Genomic DNA, 16,359 nt, shown 5'->3' on the forward strand with positions numbered 1-16,359 from the left:
CCTGCGGTACACTAGAGTTAAGATCTTCAGTGCCTTCCACAGTACCTTCCATAGTTTTAGTAGAGGCAGTATCGCTTTTAGCCAGTTCCAAAATCTGGGGGAGAACCCTAAAATAGGATCTTAAGGAAGGTGTTATTTTGCTGGGCTTCACTTGATGAGATTTCCGCTTCTTGAGATCTCTCAATTTCGGTGAAACCTCTTCAGTTTGAGGGGGCCCCCCGTCTATACCAGTGTCTGAAATGATAGTAAAATCGAGTGCCTCGTCCACCCCTTTTGAGTTGACACGTCCTTTGCAAGTTGAATTAGGCTTTGGAGCTGAATGGATAAACAATCTGGCGCCGCCTCTCTTGCCCTTCCTTTTAAGATTTTTAATTTCTGAGTGGACCGAAGTTCCAGCCGTCTGAGGTCTGAGCCTAAGTTTAGGGGGGGTTGATACAGCCTCGGGGTGGGGGACCGGTCCTGGGGTTGCAGTGATTGAATGTGAAAGAGCAGAGTCTCCCCCTATATCATTGACACTGCCAAAGCTTCCAAGACCCCCACCCTTCCCCTTCACATTCGCATTAGCATTCGCATTCACCCTTACCCCCCGGGCGATGTGTCCGGTAGGCTCCACGATGGCGCAGTGTAAGCCCCTACCTCGAGGAAGACCGAGGCAAACACTCCGTATGTAGCGGAGCTCTAAAGACGCGAGGGCCCAGCGAGAAACGCCGGGAGCAGCAGCGGTGTACGGGGAAAACCTGGAGCCGGACCCGCACATCGAAAGGAAGAGTATTGCAGCTGCCAGCGAAGTAAGGGGAGGAAAGCCCAAGCGCAGGAACGTAACGAGCCGTGTTTCGAAAAAAAAACACACCCGGACTTGCTGAAGGTGAAGGTGAAATTATAAATTCTTTCTGGTTTTTAAAAGTTGCACAGAATGTTTCTGCCCTCGGGAGCCGAGATTGCAAAGATCGGCAAGTAAAAATAGAAAAAAAAAGTCCGCTTCTACTTATCCATTGATGATTTCTCTGAGAAAAGGGCTCAGTACACGGAGAGAGTGCCACGGCCGCTCAACCCGTGGCCGCCATGTTCTCCGCCGTCCTCTCTCCCGTGTGATGTTGCCGGCTTTTAAGTGTTGTTGTGATTAAAATACATCTTATTTTTTTAGATATATATTTTTTGTAATTCAATAGTGAAACAATTGTAGATAAATAGTTATGAAAAAAAGATTTACTAATTTATGTAGTCAATCAATCAATAGTCCTTTATTCGGTACTTAACAAATACCATAAAAGTACATATACAGTTAAAATCAGTAAAATACGGTTCATAGCACATGGTTGGAGACAATTGACCAAAAAAAATTCATTCAACACCGCCCTCTTGAGTTCCTTAACCTTAAAGAAACCTTAATGAAATTCATAATGCAAAACAGTGTATGAGGATCATTAGCCCTTTGCAAGAATAATAAGGCAACCTTGGCATGTTTAAACTTTGCCTGTTTTAAAATTCCTACTAAAAAGCTACGCCTAGGTAAAACATAAAATGGGCATAATAATACAAAATGAAGGGTATCCTGCGGAGACCTATTGTCGCAGCCGCAGGAACCCTTCTGCTCAACGGTTGAAGTAAAACCTGGTGGGTCAGCCAATAGGTGATGTAAAAGGTTGAGCCTAAAACGAGTGATAAAAAATCTATCCTGGGCGTTGTACATAAAAGCGAGATAAGGTTCCATTCCTTCCTCTGTTTTTACCATTTTATGAGCACAGACTGAGGATTTACTTTCTTCCGCAGCAGCTCTACGTGAGGCTACCAGGTCCAGGAATTTTTTTTGACTCTCAATGTATCTTGGGGGATAATTTCCGTTGGATTGGTAAAAAGATCCTTACAACCAATTCCCTCAAGTGTGGACTTCACGTATTTTAGCCAGGGAATACTCATTCCTTTGTCCCTTTCTATACAGTCTCTAATAATTTGTCTGCTCAGGTCTGCCTCGGTATTGGACCAAATCTTTAGCCAGGCCATAAGAGGTCGGACCTTTATCAGGTCCTCAATGTATGCCCTTCCTAGTTCTTCATGGATAATGTAGGCGGGAGTACTTTGTGGGGTTTTGAGCACCTTTCTCAAATATTTATTCTCCTCTGTCTGTAACTGCTGAGTGCTAACAAAACCCCAAACTTCAGACCCATATACCACTTTTGAGCAACAGATTGAGCGGTACAAGTTCATAACTTGTTCTGGTGACCACCGGCCCAGCCTGCGTCCATAATTCATGATCGCCCCCGTCGAGGACACTAATTTGGAACACCGCTCTTCAATTAAAAATTTTAAATTTAAAAGCCCATCGAATAACAAGCCAAGGTAGGGGAAGGTCTGTACCTGCCCTAGTTTGTGTGTGCCTATTTTGTATGAGAACTTCTTACAAGGTTTGGTTCCAGCCAACATGACATAGGACTTAGTCAGGTTTGCCGACAAGTCTAAGGTGTCCATAAAACTGACAAACTCGTCTATCGGGTGCTGAACTCCCTTGGGGGTGCGGGCTAAAAGAACTGCATCATCTGCGTACAGCAACACAGGGACAGGGCGGGAACCTACTCGAGGAGAATCTACTTTTAGTTTGCCTAGTGCCTGGTCTAAATTATTAATATATAGGGAAAACAAAAACGGGGCCAAAATACATCCCTGTCTGACCCCACTATTGCAAGCAAAAGGTGCCGTAGTGCCCCCTTCCAAATTAAAACACACTTTGGCAGTGGTATTCCAGTGCAATGCACTCAGGCTGTTAACCAGGCCCTGATCAACCCCTAATCTGGACATCAAGGCCCACAGCTTCTCTCTATTGACGTGGTCAAAAGCTGCAGTGAGGTCCATTAACCCAAGATATATAGCCTCGTTGCTAGCTAGAGTATATTTTGCCACCAATAGATAGAGGTTCAGGCACTGGTCCGTTGTTAATCTCCCTGCCCTGAACGCGTACTGAGTATCTGTGATGATATGATGTTCGTCGGCCCAGTCCGTAAGGCGGTTGACGACCACTCGTCGCAACACTTTGGCCGTCACATCGATCAAAGATATGGGGCGGTAGCACTGGGGGTTATCCCTTCCCTTTTTTAAAGATGGGGACTATTGTTGCAGATGACCATGAACGCGGGAGGCCGGTTGCGACCGCCGCATTTATCACCCTTGTGAGAATAGGGGCCCACAGCTCCACCTTGCTTAAATAAAGGTCTGGTGGGATACCATCTGGTCCTGGCGCTTTGTTTTGCGTTAAGCCCTGGATACCCGCTACCCGCTACAACTTCCTCCAGAGAAAATTCAATCGTGGTAACCCACCGGGGTCCCTTCTCATCATCCTTATTATTCTCAGCGGTGTGGTTATATAAACTTTTAAAATGATCATACCATTGTTCTGGCAAAATGGTAGTACCAATTTCTGGGGCATTAGTGTCCTGAAAACATGGGTTATTTATTATTTTCTATCTGCTGCGGCCCTTAAATCTTCCCAGGCTTGTAATTGGAGGGAATATTTCCTGCATTTAATCGCCTTTTTGTATGTGATCCTATACAGTGCAATGCGTGACTTGTCCCGGTGTACAGTTTTCAAGCTAGATTTTAGCTCTTTCTGTGCCCGGGAACAATCTTTGTCGAACCATCTGGGGGTGGCGTTTACTCTCCCTTGCTTAGTGGTCTTTAGTAGCCCATCTATTAGATGCGCCACTTCCTCAAATGCTTTGACAACGGCAGGTCCCTCCACCGAAAGGTGAAGGCACGCCCCAATCACTCCATTCCCTGTCTCCATTAGGGATTTGTAAAAAGCGTCCCCGTCCACTTTGGTCCATCTAAGTCGACTCCCCTGATCCGTTACCCTCTCAATACTGGCTACCCCTACACCTCTCCTAGCACTTCTGGGGGACAGGTCTTCTATCTCCAGCACTAGGGGGTTGTGGTCGCTGAATATACTCCATTCGATCTCTGCCCCTCTTATCCAGTCCTTAAATAGACTGGAGACCACTACGTAGTCTATGAAAGAGCGACACCCTCTGCCCTTGAATGTTGGAATAACCTTCCCTCCACTTCCTAGAGCCACAAGGTCTATAGTGTGTACTAGGGCGTGACTTTTCAGAACCCTATCCAGTTCCATCCCCTCACCAGAGTGCTGAAAGTGCGGACCTTCCTCCAACGTACAACGAGACCAGTCCTCATTAACAGGAATCAGGTTGGGGCACAGGTGGCAATTAAAATCACCCGCTAAAACCACTAACGGGGCCACCGCTCCCTTCCTCGAGGCTGTCTCTGTGCTTAATCGATTATCTAATTCACTTATTGTAGATCCCTCCCCCTTAACTGCCACTGCGTTATACAAATTAATCAAAATCACATTTAGCCCATTTGTGTGGAACCCAAGGGCCTGAATATTATTTGTGGGCCAATTTAGATTGGTCCATACTCCTTCCAGCTGCAGATCTACAAATATAAAAAGTCCTCCCATAGCTCTTCCCGAGATTGACTTCTGTGCAGGCACAGAAAAACACTTGTACCCCGCTAGATGAAAGGGGCTACAGTCTATCACCCAGATTTCCTGCAAACAAATTACCTGAAACCTGGTGATATACTTCCTCCATTCCTGGTTATCAAATTTTGCTGATAGTCCCGCTATATTCCATGATACCATGATACCAGTTTTAACCCCTCCTGCGTTTGTGTCTCTCTTGGATATAGTGTAGCTAAGTTATTGTCCTCTATCCTTTCACCTTTTGAGTCCTCGTTAGACCTGGGCAGATTATATAAATTCTCTGGTCGCTGAAGGTGCAGGAAGATATGATCCAGCCGCGCTACTTCCTCACTCCCCGATGACCTAACCGATGATCCATTGGGATTTCGTGAAACAGGGGGGACCCCAACACAATACATAAGAGTCCCATCCGTGGGACTCCACAACATAGCTGGTGGGCACATTCAATGCGGGGTGGTGAGATAAAGTTACAGTCTGGGAGATAATAGGGGAATCACAGAGTTGATTCGTGGGAAGGGTTCTATTGCTATTTAGTCAGTCCTGCTCCTCTAAGGACATAAGGGGGTCAAATCTGTTCCTCGGGCTAAGTGCTCCCTGATTTCTAAGGGAAGCATATCGCATTGGACGGCAGAAACCCTTCCCACCCAAAGGGAGATCACTTCTGCTTCGGAATCCGGGGCCTGGACCAAAACACGAAATTCCCCTTGAGTAGAATAACCACAGGGGCAAAGATCTGCTATTACTTGATTGGCTAACCGGTTCCCAGCTTAATATTTTGTCGACTACGCGCTGGTTCCTAAAATTTACCACCACACAGTCGCCCGTAGCATCCTTTGACCTGTTCCCCATCCAGCTCACCCTTCGGACAAACAGAATTTCCCCCTGATCATTCCCTGTTAGCGGCCTATTCTTATTCAGCCAGAACATGGTTTTGTTCTTGAGTTCATCGTAGGCCTCTATACGATCTGGCTTCAACTCCGGGACCCCCGTGAGTATAATTATGTATGGGGCCGCTTCTGGGGGTAAGTTTATACAGCGTAGAGGGTTAATGATCACCTTGGGGGGTAGCCCTTCAGATTGACCATGGGGTGGGAATTCTGGTGAGGGCTGCTTATGGGCTATAACTTGGGGGATACGTGTTGGTGGGGCAAGAGTAACATCACCTGAGCTCACAGTATAGCCATTGAGAACACGACTAGTGTGTGGATGATGCGGGTTTGGGGACAATAGTGGATTGCCCTTCTGGAGGATTACTTAGTTGTGCAACTAACGGGATTGTAGTGATAGTCTCAGTGACTTTGGCAGTTGTTAGTGGAGGCGAAGTATTACCCGCCCCCACCCCCTTTGTTTTAATCAAGGTTACCACGTTGTCTAGCCGACTCAGAATTAATTTCATTTGAGTGTTGATGAGCTGCACAAAATAATTCTGCAAGTCACTAATGATTTGGGATGCCCAGTTCGGGGGTACTTGTGGTAGCGGCGCGTGCCCCTTAAGTCCCCCTGCAGCCACATTGCTGATTTTCGGTCAGGGCAGGGGCAGTTTTTCCCCTCTTCTGCCTGGGTTTCTTAGTGCTAATCCTCTTTTTCCTAGCGATTTGTCCCATCCCGCTGTCTGTGTCGCTAAATCGTCATTAGTCACCAGCTGGGCGCAAGGAATGTCAGTAGATGGAGAAACTGCTAGATCATTTGGGGGGATTACAACCATGTCAGTCTCGGACTCTTTGAACATGGGGTTAAGTGGATTTGTGGGGTTAATGAAAGACGCCTCTCAGTGCGCTCAGTTTCATTAGCAACCGCACCGATGGCTTTTCGCAACATTCTATCAATTACGGTGGGCTGAGCAGGTTTAGTCGCAGAAAGGGGATTAGGTGAAATATTCAAGCTCAGCTTGGATGACCTTGTTTGTACCGTACTAGCCATTGTATTCGATTTCTACAGGTATAATAATTAATAGGCAAGCACAAGAGGTCTTTCCCTTCAAGATAAGAGAAAAGCAAAACCAACTATAGGGCCAATAAAAATAAAAAATAAATTTAAAAAAAACACCCCAGCTAACCGAAAATAAACAGTCCAGATCCGCACCCTACTTGAGTCTACAACAATGAGCTCCCAGTCCAGTCTATCATATACAGTAATGCTACCTCTTCTCAAGTCCACAACTGGGTCCTTAATCGCCCTCGGAGTTCGAAGTGATCTTCACAGAGGGGGGCCCAGCCCAGCCTCTGCCGGCCCCTGACGGCCACAGACGGCCCGCCCTTTGCCCGGGCTTAGCCCAGCGCCCACCCGCGCACATCCCACGTGGCGGGAAGGGCTAATTGATTTTAAATCTTCCAGTTACAGGGGGGAGGGGCGAGGTGTCCGGTATCCTGCAGCGTCCTGGTCCTTGTAGTGCTCTCGGGCCCCTACAGACACAACAGCGGCAATACGAAGTGTCTCCCGCGGAGCGGGAGACACGAGGAGTAGATGTAGCCCCCGGTTACAGGGGGGAGGGGCGAGGTGTCCGGTACCCCGCAGCGTCCTGGACCTTGTATGGCTCTCGGGCCCCCACAGACACAACAGCGGCAATACGAAGCGTCTCCCGCGGAGCGGGAGACGTGAGGAGTAGATGTAGCCCCCGGTTACAGGGGGGAGGGGCGAGGTGCCCGGTACCCCGCAGCGTCCTGGTCCTTGTAGTGCTCTCGGGCCCCCACAGACACAACAGCGGCAATACGAAGCATCTCCCGCGGAGCGGGAGACGCGAGGAGTAGATGTAGCCCCCGGTTACAGGGGGGAGGGGCGAGGTGTCCGGTACCCCGCAGCGTCCTGGTCCTTGTAGTGCTCTCGGGCCCCCACAGACCCAACAGCGGCAATACGAAGCATCTCCCGCGGAGCGGGAGATGCGAGGAGTAGATGTAGCCCCCGGTTACAGGGGGGAGGGGCGAGGTGTCTGGTACCCCGCAGAGTCCTGGTCCTTGTAGTGCTCTCGGGCCCCCACAGACACAACAGCGGCAATACGAAGCATCTCCCGAGGAGCGGGAGATGCGAGGAGTAGATGTAGCCCCCGGTTACAGGGGGGAGGGGCGAGGTGTCCGGTAACCCGCAGCGTCCTGGTCCTTGTAGTGCTCTCGGGCCCCCACAGACACAACAGCGGCAATACGAAGCGTCTCCCGCGGAGCGGGAGATGTGAGGAGTAGATGTAGCCCCCGGTTACAGGGGGGAGGGGCGAGGTGTCCGGTAACCCGCAGCGTCCTGGTCCTTGTAGTGCTCTCGGGTCCCCACAGACACAACAACGGCAATACGAAGCGTCTCCCTTGAAGAAGCAGAGGCCACGCTAGGTACAGGGTGGAAGCTCTTTAATGATCTGCACAGGCATAATGCATTTTGGCCTGACTATGGCTTTCCTCAGATGCCACTCCTCACAGGATTCTCCTTTATATATATATTTTGTAATTCAATAGTGAAACAATTGTAGATAGTTATGATAGAAAGATTTACTTATATATGTAGTCACTTATATACATGTTAGAAACATAGAATAATGTAACTATCATTAATATGTACATTTGGTAAGCAGAACTAATGAATATCAATTTTTTTTAAAAACATTATTATTCTACACATTTACACAAAGCAATACAGATATATAGGTACATATCTATAGTACATATAAATGCCTATATACAGAGGGATATGCTGTATATTTCTGTTTGCGTACGATGGTTATGTGGGGAAGAGCTAATTCTTGGTTACTTTTCTGAAGATAAGGTGGTTATCAGTGGATCTTATGTTGGGAGGATAAACAGTTCCATAGTTTGGCTGTTTCAACAGAGAAGGATGTGCCACCCATGGTTTTTTTCTTGTCCTTTGGGATTTTGAAGTGAGGTGCCATTCTAGAGTGGAGGTTCCTTTGTTGAATGTGTTTGTTGATTTTATTCCTGATAAAGAGCGGTCCCATTCCAAGTATTGCTTTGTGGGTGATAAAAAGCAGCTTGAACGTGGATCTTCTGGCAACCTGTAACCAAAGCAGGGCTTTCAAGGCAGCGGAGATGTGGTCTTGCAGTTTTATATGTAAGAGTAGTCTGGCAACCGAGTTCTGCATCCTTTGTAGTCTTTTCATGGTTGTTGAATGGGGTACGTGATAGAGGCTATTGGCATAATCGACTTTGGTCAGAACATACGAGATGGTAGCCCGGACCTTGTGAGGAAATCCTAAATGGGGGAAGATTTGTTGCAGAGTTTTTATAGTAACGAAACTTGATCTTGATAGTTTGTCCACTTTGGCATTCATTGATAGCTTGGAGTCCATGGTCATTCCAAGATTTCTTACTTCCTTCGATTTCTTAGGCAGTGTTCCCAGATCAGCAGACCACGCAGTGAGCAGGTCATAATGTTTCCAATTGCCACACATGAGTATTTCTGTTTTAAAAGCATTCAATTTGAGATGTCACCACGTCATCCATTAATCCAAGGCTCTGAGACAACTGAAAATTGGCGAGTTTCCAATGTCTTTGGGGCATTCCAGTTGAAGGAGTATTTGCATGTCATCTGCATAGTTATAGCACGTGATGTGAAATTGATTGATCAGTGCTGATAATGACTTCATGTAGATTAGGGGTACTCATAGTACGGCCCGCGGGCAGCCAGCGGCCCGGCAAGCCTTCCTTGGCGGCCCGCGGACCTTGCAGGCCACATACCTCTGTGTTTTTCATACCGCCGGTTGCAGCAGCGCGGAGCTATGGGGGCCGGGCGATTCTTTTAAAAACCATTCACTTGTTAATGAGGCTTTGTTCTATTTCACCTCTTCTTAGCGCCCCTGCATCTCCACTCTGATTGAGTGGAGATGCAGGGGCGCTTTTGAGTGGAGATGCAGGTGCTAAGAAGAGGTGAAATTCAACAAAGCCTCATTAACAAATGAATGGTCTTTAAAAGACCTGTGAAGTACTTGGGTGCGGTGGCTGTGTGTGTTTCAGGGAAGCTGTCTCAGCGCGGGGTGAGGTGACAGGGACAGCAGGGTGAGGTGAGGGGGGGGCAGCAGCTAGTGAGAGCAGCGGGTGAGTTTACAGCGGAAGGAAGACAGAGTGCGACAGAGGGCGGGAGGGAGAGAGAGAGGGAGAGGGGGAAGACAGAGAGCGGGAGACAAAGAGAGAGAGACAGAGAGAGTGGGAGACAGACAAGGAGACAGAGGAAGGGAGAGGGAGGGAGACAGAGGGAGGGAGAGGGAGGGAGGGAGACAGAGGGAGAACAGAGGGAGAGGGAGACAGAGAGAAAGGGAGACAAACAGAGAGAGAGGGAGGGAGACGGGGAGAGGGAGGGAGACAGAGGGAGAGGGAGGGAGACAGAGAGAGGGAGAGAGAGAGGGAGGGAGGGAGACAGAGAGGGGGAGGGAGGGAGACAGAGGGAGGGAGACAGAGAGGGAGGGAGACAAACACAGTGAGTGAGACAGAGACAGAGGGAGAGAGAGAGATAGAGGGAGGGAGGGAGGGAGGGAGAGGGAGAGGGAGTGAGGGAGAGGGAGGGAGACAGGGAGAGGGAAGGAGAGAGAGGGAGGGGGAGGGAGACAGAGAGGGAGACAAACAGAGTGAGTGAGACAGAGGGAGGGAGGGAGACAAGAGGAAGGGAGACGGAGGGAGAGGGAGGGAGGGAGACAGAGAGAGAGAGGGAGAAAAAACAGAGTGAGTGAGACAGAGGGAGGGGGGGAGACAGAGAGAGAGGGGGGAGACAAGAGGGAGGGAGACGGAGGGAGAGGGAGGGAGGGAGACAGAGAGAGAGGGAGACAGAGAGAGGGAGACAGAGAGAGAGACAGAGAGAGAGGGAGGGAGACAAACAGAGTGAGTGAGACAGAGGGAGGGAGGGAGACAGAGAGAGAGGGAGACAGAGACAGAGGGAGACAGAGACAGACAAGAGGGAGACAGACAAGAGGGAGACAGACAAGAGGGAGACAGACAAGAGGGAGGGAGACAGAGAGAGGGAGGGAGACAAGAGGGAGGGAGACATGGAGAGGGAGGGAGACAGAGAGAGAGGGAGACACAGAGTGAGTGAGACAGAGGGAGACGGAGACAGAGGGAGACGGAGACAGAGGGAGACGGAGACAGAGGAAGGGATACAGGGAGGGAGACAGAGGAAGGGAGACAAAGGGAGACAGACAGAGAGGGAGGGAGACAAACACAGTGAGTATGTATGTATGTATCGTGTATTTATAAAGCGCAAAAACTGTCACCCAAAGGGCATCCTGGCGCTTGGACTTATTACCAACAACACGCGATGTTACAATGTCCAAACAAAAATTAACCTAACCTAGGAAAAAGATGAGTTTTTAATCCTTTCCTAAAGGAGGAAAGATCCCCCATACTTCTCAGCGACAGGGGTAGGGAGTTCCAACATTTGGCTGCCACAAATCTAAAGGACCGTCTGCCCATCCGGGCCCTCAGACCCTTCAGAACCACCAGTAGAAAAGCTGACAATGAACGGAGAGGACGTGCAGGTACATACCACGTGAACATTTCCTGCAGCGGGACAGGGCCTTGCCCATGAAGCGCCTTAAACACCAAACATAGTGCTTTAAAAACGATCCGCTGCGAGATAGGCAACCAGTGAAGGTCTGCCAGCGCCGTGGTGGAAGAATCAGAGCGCCGCCGAGAAAGGGCCAACTTAGCAGCCATATTCTGCACTCGTTGCAGTTTACCCACCAAATTGGCGAGTGCTCCTAACAGCAATGCGTTGCAATAGTCCAACCTGCTCAATATAATGCCACGCACCACCTCTGGCCGAGCATGGACCGGTAGCAACGGGAGGATTTTCCATAGCATGCGGAGCAGCGCCATGCAAGTGGCCACAGTCTTGTTTACAAATACGTCTAGCTGAAGATTGGGCCCAAACATCACACCCAGGTTCCGGACGGAACCTGCTGCCAAAGGAGCATCCTGGGAGGAGGTAGACCAGAAATCAGATGGCAGTGGACGGGAGACACGATCCATCGAGCAGTGCAGTACCTCTGTCTTGGAGCTATTAAATTGCAGGGAGTTTTGCCTCAGCCAATCTGCGGTTGCTGCCATGCAACGATGGAAAGTCTCCAGAGACACCGCATCCTTACCCTTGATGGAAAAAATAAGTTGCGTGTCATCAGCATAATTAATGACCGCAATGCCAAATGATTTCATCAATCTTACCAGAGGCCGAAGATAGAGATTAAACAAAATGGGGCTGCTGGCAGACCCTTGAGGAACACCCTGCCCAACCACCTTGATGTCAGACTGAAACGGTGGCAAGGCTACCACCTGACGCCTGCCCCCCAGATAAGAAACCAGCCACTCACGGGCCAAGCCCGTCACTCCGATTTCCTCTAGTCTATTGACCAGGATGGCATCGTTGACCATATCGAACGCGGCCGACATGTCCAGCACTAAAAAGGCTGCCCGTCCAATGTCGACTCGCGAACGAAGATCGTCCAGGACGGTCACCAAGGCGGACTCAGTACCGTGAACTGGTCTGAAGCCAAACTGGGTCACGTCCAGACAGATGTTAGTCTCCATAAAACCGGACAGATGTTTAGTGACCAGTTTCTCCAGAATCTTAATAGGAAAAGGGAGCAGCGATATGGGTCTATAATTCGCTGGACAGGTGGAATCCAGTGTTTCTTTCTTCAGCAATGGGGAAACCACCGCGAGTTTCCAACTGTCCGGGACTCGAGCCGAGGTAAGGGACTGGCAGCAGATAGCATACAGTGGAGGAAAAAGCTCCGCCTGGAACAATTTCCAATATTTATGTGGCAATGGGTCCCTAGGGGAGCCAGAGGATACACTGTTTGCCAAAGAACAGAAATCCTCAAAGGACGGGGATGGAAAACTGTCCAGCCGTACCTGTCTGCCAACTGCCTCTACGGTCTCTGAATCAGTCGCCGGCACGGAAACAGGCACAGAATGAATGGCAGGCGTGGTCGCCAGAGTGAGACAGATACAGAGGGAGAGAGAGAGATAGAGGGAGGGGGGAAGAGAGAGAGGGAGAGGGGGAGAGGGAGAGGGAGACAGGGAGAGGGAAGGAGAGAGAGGGAGGGGAGGGAGACAGAGAGGGAGACAAACAGAGTGAGTGAGACAGAGGGAGGGAGGGAGGGAGGGAGACAAGAGGGAGGGAGACGGAAGGAGAGGGAGGGAGGGAGACAGAGAGAGAGGGAGACAAACAGAGTGAGTGAGACAGAGGGAAGGAGGGAGACAGAGAGAGAGGGAGGGAGACAAGAGGGAGGGAGATGGAGGGAGAGGGAGGGAGGGAGACAGGGAGAGAGGGAGACAGAGAGAGGGTGACAGAGACAGACAAGAGGGAGGCAGACAAGAGGGAGACAGACAAGAGGGAGACAGACAAGAGGGAGGGAGACAAGAGGGAGGGAGACAGAGAGATGGAGGGAGACAGAGAGAGAGGGAGACACAGAGTTAGTGAGACAGAGGGAGACGGAGACAGAGGGAGACGGAGACAGAGGGAGACGGAGACAGAGGAAGGGAGACAAGGAGGGAGACAGAGAGAAAGGGAGACAGAGAGAAAGGGAGAGCGAGAGAGAGAGGGAGGGAGACAGGGAGAGGGAAGGAGAGAGAGGGAGGGGGAGGGAGACACAGAGGGAGACAAACAGAGTGAGTGAGACAGAGGGAGGGAGGGAGGGAGGGAGACAAGAGGGAGGGAGACGGAAGGAGAGGGAGGGAGGGAGACAGAGAGAGAGGGAGACAAACAGAGTGAGTGAGACAGAGGGAGGGAGGGAGGGAGGGAGACAAGAGGGAGGGAGACGGAAGGAGAGGGAGGGAGGGAGACAGAGAGAGAGGGAGACAAACAGAGTGAGTGAGACAGAGGGAAGGAGGGAGACAGAGAGAGAGGGAGGGAGACAAGAGGGAGGGAGACGGAGGGAGAGGGAGGGAGGGAGTGAAGGACTGGGTTATTCTAAGACCCAGCGGTGCCAGGGGACAACACCTGAAACCTTCGTGGGTTACCTGTTCTGGCGTACAAAACACAGAGACACAGGACACTTCCAGCGACGTCAGAGATCAGCGTTTATTTACTGCAGGGATACAGAAATCACAAGAAGTACACAACGTGTAGGTTCTCGGAGACTGCTTCAAATTGCAAAAGTGGATCGCTCCTTTTATACATGTTTTTGCCATTGCACAGTATGGCGAACAAAGGTTACAACTCAGTTCCCACAGTAAACTTCAAAAGAGTCGTGTTCATGTTTCAGGAGGCCGGAACATAATTACAGCAGCATTGCCGGTTCCCAACTGTAAAAACATATCTACCCCGCAATAAAACACATTCCATTCTGACCGTAAACACATTAGGAGCGGGGACAAAAACAGATGCAAAGAAAGGACAAAGATGCACAACAGGTTAGAGAAGAGTGTTGGGAGTAATAAGGGAAACTTGATGACAGGATCAAAGACCTCGTGTCCAATGCATGCATGACTGAAACAATAGGCTAGCACGGCAAGATGAGCCTCAAGCGGGGCCATCTGCCTTCGCCGTGTCATTTCCCTTATCGTAAAAGTCACCCTCAAAGAAACACGTGTCCCTCGTGTAAGCTTAGGAGTCCCAGGGTCACGAAGCGGACAACGTCCGTTCGCTGGCTACTTGAGGGCAAGAAACAAAATGGATGCCGTATCTAAAATGGAACCCGAGGGTTCGGATGAACAAACCCAAAGATGAGACAAACCATACGTGGTTGCGTAGCGAAACTGCGTACACCCACTATACTCGTCATTTGCGGTTCTTAGACACCAAACTCATCCATATTCGTCACCACTCAAAAAGTGTCGTTCCGTCTCACACGGAACCTCAGACGCTCCTTTTGCCCTCATGTAGGCAAGCACTAGTCAAGATCGGAGTCGATTTCAATATTCATCAGATCGTTCACCTGCTGCTGGAACATCATTCTATTCATCAACATCTCCTTGGTAACAGATGGCCGTCTTATACACGTTGTAGCACAAAGGCCACATAAGGCAGGACCACACTGTACACAAAGACAACACGTGAATAGAAACGTTACAACAACCCCTACGATCATCAGAATCTTCCAACCCCAAGTTGACATCAGACCCCAAAACCATCCTAGAAGTGTCCAATTACCTTCGTCCACGTGTATGGACTCGGAAATCTTGTGCAACTTTGAGATGGCTTGGTAGACAGTTGGAGCATTGTCAGGAATGAAAATGCAACAACTCGAATGGATAACTTTACACACACCACCTCTATCTGCAAGAACAACATCTAGAACCATCCGGTTCTGCAACGTCATGAGTCTATCCGCCTGAAGTTCAGCTGTTAAATTACCAAGGGCACTCGCGGTAATATTAGCAGTCGACTCAACTACACGGGTCAACTGTCTTAGGTTCCTACTATTAACCATAGGTCCCCAAAACGGCAAGAAACCCTTAAAGAAATCTCCTGCTTCTTGACCGGCAGTATCCTCCTTGCTAATAACGCCTCTCACAACTCTAGTCTTGTGATAGTCTGAGGCAACTGTGAAAGTCGGTGGTAAAAGATTCGCAATATAACAGGTACCCGAAAAATCACGGGGTAACCATGTATATGCGCGTTCATAACATACGAAATAAGTGCCCTTAGCAGTCAGGAAAACAGGGGAAGAGAGCATCGGTAGGACATACGTGTCAGTACAAGCACTGTTCCCAAGTTGTGCTCTCGGATTTCGACCCAAACCCTTCAAGCAGAAATTACCGAGGTGTGGTACAATCCATATTGGGGACGAGCTCTTAAGCTGTCTATCACCCACTGAAACACTGTACTCAGCCTCACTCAGATCCTTATAGGCTTGCACCTCTTCATCTGGGATAAGCGATGCATCAAAAATATCTCTATCTAAATCCGCTATCGCTATCGCCAAAGGCTTGTGGTACGGACCGGGACCAAAATTGACAGAGCGTGGCACTCGACTGGATAGGAATCTAGTGCACTACGAAACATAGTTTGAAATGCTCGAGCTGAACCCTGGGAGCTGTAAGGAAGGACCAAATACGGAATACCCCTATCCATGGTATGTGGCATTAACCCACACACCCAACAGTTGGTAGTATTCATCACCAACTGATGCTGATGTAGGAGTTGAACGAAGGAGTTATTCATAAATTCCGCACGTCTAACCTGTTCGTGTTGAGGCAAGGGATGAAAAGAATGTGGGGAAACAGTGGTGATGGAGCTTAGTTTAGGAGAAAGAGTAGGTGAAACAGAAGGTAATAACAACTGTATTCCAAAATACACTCCGCCCACCAATAGCATAGACACAGTCAGAAACAGTAGGAATACCTGAAACAGAAAACATTTTGTTCGTACGACCCTATGCAACTCTGATTTCTGCGCCGACATCCTTTCTACTTCCAACAGCTTAGAGAATGCCATCCTCTACAAACCGTCCGTGACGTACTTGACGCACTTCGTTCTGAGTAGCGATTATCAATTCCCAGGGGTTCCCAGGAATCGACAAAAGTAACCGACCTAGCGTCAGAAACCTGCTAAACAGAAAGGAGTACCCGCACGGCCCTACGGTAACCCGGATGGTAGGGTTTCCTCAAAACATTCAGTTTTAATACAAATCTCTTAGCAGTGAAAAGCACATAAAAACTCGAAAAAGAAGGGATGTAATTGTCCAAAATGTTCATAGCACCAGAAAAAGGAAAAACAAATATACGACTAATTTTTATTAGTCCTTGAACGAAGAAAGTATCGACTTCTTCCAGGTCGAGTTTGCTCTACAAACAATTGTTCAGCTGGCGCAGCAGTGTTCAATGAAGTGAACGACGAGTCAGACCTTGGGTTCCCTGCTACGGATGACTCCACAAGTGGGTTTGGCAGCGACAAATCATCTCCTACAGGTTGAGCGTCACTAAACGGCACAAAGTTTAAAG

Source organism: Triturus cristatus, chromosome 7, assembly GCF_964204655.1.
Source record: "Triturus cristatus chromosome 7, aTriCri1.1, whole genome shotgun sequence".
NCBI classification, from domain to species: domain Eukaryota; kingdom Metazoa; phylum Chordata; class Amphibia; order Caudata; family Salamandridae; genus Triturus; species Triturus cristatus.